Source organism: Equus przewalskii, chromosome X (genome assembly GCF_037783145.1).
Source record: "Equus przewalskii isolate Varuska chromosome X, EquPr2, whole genome shotgun sequence".
Lineage (NCBI taxonomy): Eukaryota > Metazoa > Chordata > Mammalia > Perissodactyla > Equidae > Equus > Equus przewalskii.
This window is the reverse complement of record NC_091863.1, coordinates 1-5,000: the sequence shown is the minus strand read 5'-3', so window position 1 is coordinate 5,000 and position 5,000 is coordinate 1.

Sequence of the window (5,000 nt, the reverse complement as noted above, 5' to 3'; positions counted from 1 at the left end):
TTAGGGTTAGGGTTAGGGTTAGGGTTAGGGTTAGGGTTAGGGTTAGGGTTAGGGTTAGGGTTAGGGTTAGGGTTAGGGTTAGGGTTAGGGTTAGGGTTAGGGTTAGGGTTAGGGTTAGGGTTAGGGTTAGGGTTAGGGTTAGGGTTAGGGTTAGGGTTAGGGTTAGGGTTAGGGTTAGGGTTAGGGTTAGGGTTAGGGTTAGGGTTAGGGTTAGGGTTAGGGTTAGGGTTAGGGTTAGGGTTAGGGTTAGGGTTAGGGTTAGGGTTAGGGTTAGGGTTAGGGTTAGGGTTAGGGTTAGGGTTAGGGTTAGGGTTAGGGTTAGGGTTAGGGTTAGGGTTAGGGTTAGGGTTAGGGTTAGGGTTAGGGTTAGGGTTAGGGTTAGGGTTAGGGTTAGGGTTAGGGTTAGGGTTAGGGTTAGGGTTAGGGTTAGGGTTAGGGTTAGGGTTAGGGTTAGGGTTAGGGTTAGGGTTAGGGTTAGGGTTAGGGTTAGGGTTAGGGTTAGGGTTAGGGTTAGGGTTAGGGTTAGGGTTAGGGTTAGGGTTAGGGTTAGGGTTAGGGTTAGGGTTAGGGTTAGGGTTAGGGTTAGGGTTAGGGTTAGGGTTAGGGTTAGGGTTAGGGTTAGGGTTAGGGTTAGGGTTAGGGTTAGGGTTAGGGTTAGGGTTAGGGTTAGGGTTAGGGTTAGGGTTAGGGTTAGGGTTAGGGTTAGGGTTAGGGTTAGGGTTAGGGTTAGGGTTAGGGTTAGGGTTAGGGTTAGGGTTAGGGTTAGGGTTAGGGTTAGGGTTAGGGTTAGGGTTAGGGTTAGGGTTAGGGTTAGGGTTAGGGTTAGGGTTAGGGTTAGGGTTAGGGTTAGGGTTAGGGTTAGGGTTAGGGTTAGGGTTAGGGTTAGGGTTAGGGTTAGGGTTAGGGTTAGGGTTAGGGTTAGGGTTAGGGTTAGGGTTAGGGTTAGGGTTAGGGTTAGGGTTAGGGTTAGGGTTAGGGTTAGGGTTAGGGTTAGGGTTAGGGTTAGGGTTAGGGTTAGGGTTAGGGTTAGGGTTAGGGTTAGGGTTAGGGTTAGGGTTAGGGTTAGGGTTAGGGTTAGGGTTAGGGTTAGGGTTAGGGTTAGGGTTAGGGTTAGGGTTAGGGTTAGGGTTAGGGTTAGGGTTAGGGTTAGGGTTAGGGTTAGGGTTAGGGTTAGGGTTAGGGTTAGGGTTAGGGTTAGGGTTAGGGTTAGGGTTAGGGTTAGGGTTAGGGTTAGGGTTAGGGTTAGGGTTAGGGTTAGGGTTAGGGTTAGGGTTAGGGTTAGGGTTAGGGTTAGGGTTAGGGTTAGGGTTAGGGTTAGGGTTAGGGTTAGGGTTAGGGTTAGGGTTAGGGTTAGGGTTAGGGTTAGGGTTAGGGTTAGGGTTAGGGTTAGGGTTAGGGTTAGGGTTAGGGTTAGGGTTAGGGTTAGGGTTAGGGTTAGGGTTAGGGTTAGGGTTAGGGTTAGGGTTAGGGTTAGGGTTAGGGTTAGGGTTAGGGTTAGGGTTAGGGTTAGGGTTAGGGTTAGGGTTAGGGTTAGGGTTAGGGTTAGGGTTAGGGTTAGGGTTAGGGTTAGGGTTAGGGTTAGGGTTAGGGTTAGGGTTAGGGTTAGGGTTAGGGTTAGGGTTAGGGTTAGGGTTAGGGTTAGGGTTAGGGTTAGGGTTAGGGTTAGGGTTAGGGTTAGGGTTAGGGTTAGGGTTAGGGTTAGGGTTAGGGTTAGGGTTAGGGTTAGGGTTAGGGTTAGGGTTAGGGTTAGGGTTAGGGTTAGGGTTAGGGTTAGGGTTAGGGTTAGGGTTAGGGTTAGGGTTAGGGTTAGGGTTAGGGTTAGGGTTAGGGTTAGGGTTAGGGTTAGGGTTAGGGTTAGGGTTAGGGTTAGGGTTAGGGTTAGGGTTAGGGTTAGGGTTAGGGTTAGGGTTAGGGTTAGGGTTAGGGTTAGGGTTAGGGTTAGGGTTAGGGTTAGGGTTAGGGTTAGGGTTAGGGTTAGGGTTAGGGTTAGGGTTAGGGTTAGGGTTAGGGTTAGGGTTAGGGTTAGGGTTAGGGTTAGGGTTAGGGTTAGGGTTAGGGTTAGGGTTAGGGTTAGGGTTAGGGTTAGGGTTAGGGTTAGGGTTAGGGTTAGGGTTAGGGTTAGGGTTAGGGTTAGGGTTAGGGTTAGGGTTAGGGTTAGGGTTAGGGTTAGGGTTAGGGTTAGGGTTAGGGTTAGGGTTAGGGTTAGGGTTAGGGTTAGGGTTAGGGTTAGGGTTAGGGTTAGGGTTAGGGTTAGGGTTAGGGTTAGGGTTAGGGTTAGGGTTAGGGTTAGGGTTAGGGTTAGGGTTAGGGTTAGGGTTAGGGTTAGGGTTAGGGTTAGGGTTAGGGTTAGGGTTAGGGTTAGGGTTAGGGTTAGGGTTAGGGTTAGGGTTAGGGTTAGGGTTAGGGTTAGGGTTAGGGTTAGGGTTAGGGTTAGGGTTAGGGTTAGGGTTAGGGTTAGGGTTAGGGTTAGGGTTAGGGTTAGGGTTAGGGTTAGGGTTAGGGTTAGGGTTAGGGTTAGGGTTAGGGTTAGGGTTAGGGTTAGGGTTAGGGTTAGGGTTAGGGTTAGGGTTAGGGTTAGGGTTAGGGTTAGGGTTAGGGTTAGGGTTAGGGTTAGGGTTAGGGTTAGGGTTAGGGTTAGGGTTAGGGTTAGGGTTAGGGTTAGGGTTAGGGTTAGGGTTAGGGTTAGGGTTAGGGTTAGGGTTAGGGTTAGGGTTAGGGTTAGGGTTAGGGTTAGGGTTAGGGTTAGGGTTAGGGTTAGGGTTAGGGTTAGGGTTAGGGTTAGGGTTAGGGTTAGGGTTAGGGTTAGGGTTAGGGTTAGGGTTAGGGTTAGGGTTAGGGTTAGGGTTAGGGTTAGGGTTAGGGTTAGGGTTAGGGTTAGGGTTAGGGTTAGGGTTAGGGTTAGGGTTAGGGTTAGGGTTAGGGTTAGGGTTAGGGTTAGGGTTAGGGTTAGGGTTAGGGTTAGGGTTAGGGTTAGGGTTAGGGTTAGGGTTAGGGTTAGGGTTAGGGTTAGGGTTAGGGTTAGGGTTAGGGTTAGGGTTAGGGTTAGGGTTAGGGTTAGGGTTAGGGTTAGGGTTAGGGTTAGGGTTAGGGTTAGGGTTAGGGTTAGGGTTAGGGTTAGGGTTAGGGTTAGGGTTAGGGTTAGGGTTAGGGTTAGGGTTAGGGTTAGGGTTAGGGTTAGGGTTAGGGTTAGGGTTAGGGTTAGGGTTAGGGTTAGGGTTAGGGTTAGGGTTAGGGTTAGGGTTAGGGTTAGGGTTAGGGTTAGGGTTAGGGTTAGGGTTAGGGTTAGGGTTAGGGTTAGGGTTAGGGTTAGGGTTAGGGTTAGGGTTAGGGTTAGGGTTAGGGTTAGGGTTAGGGTTAGGGTTAGGGTTAGGGTTAGGGTTAGGGTTAGGGTTAGGGTTAGGGTTAGGGTTAGGGTTAGGGTTAGGGTTAGGGTTAGGGTTAGGGTTAGGGTTAGGGTTAGGGTTAGGGTTAGGGTTAGGGTTAGGGTTAGGGTTAGGGTTAGGGTTAGGGTTAGGGTTAGGGTTAGGGTTAGGGTTAGGGTTAGGGTTAGGGTTAGGGTTAGGGTTAGGGTTAGGGTTAGGGTTAGGGTTAGGGTTAGGGTTAGGGTTAGGGTTAGGGTTAGGGTTAGGGTTAGGGTTAGGGTTAGGCTTAGGTTTAGGCTTAGGGTTAGGGTTAGGGTTAGGGTTAGGGTTAGGGTTAGGGTTAGGGTTAGGGTTAGGGTTAGGGTTAGGGTTAGGGTTAGGGTTAGGGTTAGGGTTAGGGTTAGGGTTAGGGTTAGGGTGTTAGGGTTAGGGTTAGGGTTAGGGTTAGGGTTAGGGTTAGGGTTAGGGTTAGGGTTAGGGTTAGGGTTAGGGTTAGGGTTAGGGTTAGGGTTAGGGTTAGGGTTAGGGTTAGGGTTAGGGTTAGGGTTAGGGTTAGGGTTAGGGTTAGGGTTAGGGTTAGGGTTAGGGTTAGGGTTAGGGTTAGGGTTAGGGTTAGGGTTAGGGTTAGGGTTAGGGTTAGGGTTAGGGTTAGGGTTAGGGTTAGGGTTAGGGTTAGGGTTAGGGTTAGGGTTAGGGTTAGGGTTAGGGTTAGGGTTAGGGTTAGGGTTAGGGTTAGGGTTAGGGTTAGGGTTAGGGTTAGGGTTAGGGTTAGGGTTAGGGTTAGGGTTAGGGTTAGGGTTAGGGTTAGGGTTAGGGTTAGGGTTAGGGTTAGGGTTAGGGTTAGGGTTAGGGTTAGGGTTAGGGTTAGGGTTAGGGTTAGGGTTAGGGTTAGGGTTAGGGTTAGGGTTAGGGTTAGGGTTAGGGTTAGGGTTAGGGTTAGGGTTAGGGTTAGGGTTAGGGTTAGGGTTAGGGTTAGGGTTAGGGTTAGGGTTAGGGTTAGGGTTAGGGTTAGGGTTAGGGTTAGGGTTAGGGTTAGGGTTAGGGTTAGGGTTAGGGTTAGGGTTAGGGTTAGGGTTAGGGTTAGGGTTAGGGTTAGGGTTAGGGTTAGGGTTAGGGTTAGGGTTAGGGTTAGGGTTAGGGTTAGGGTTAGGGTTAGGGTTAGGGTTAGGGTTAGGGTTAGGGTTAGGGTTAGGGTTAGGGTTAGGGTTAGGGTTAGGGTTAGGGTTAGGGTTAGGGTTAGGGTTAGGGTTAGGGTTAGGGTTAGGGTTAGGGTTAGGGTTAGGGTTAGGGTTAGGGTTAGGGTTAGGGTTAGGGTTAGGGTTAGGGTTAGGGTTAGGGTTAGGGTTAGGGTTAGGGTTAGGGTTAGGGTTAGGGTTAGGGTTAGGGTTAGGGTTAGGGTTAGGGTTAGGGTTAGGGTTAGGGTTAGGGTTAGGGTTAGGGTTAGGGTTAGGGTTAGGGTTAGGGTTAGGGTTAGGGTTAGGGTTAGGGTTAGGGTTAGGGTTAGGGTTAGGGTTAGGGTTAGGGTTAGGGTTAGGGTTAGGGTTAGGGTTAGGGTTAGGGTTAGGGTTAGGGTTAGGGTTAGGGTTAGGGTTAGGGTTAGGGTTAGGGTTAGGGTTAGGGTTAGGGTTAGGGTTAGGG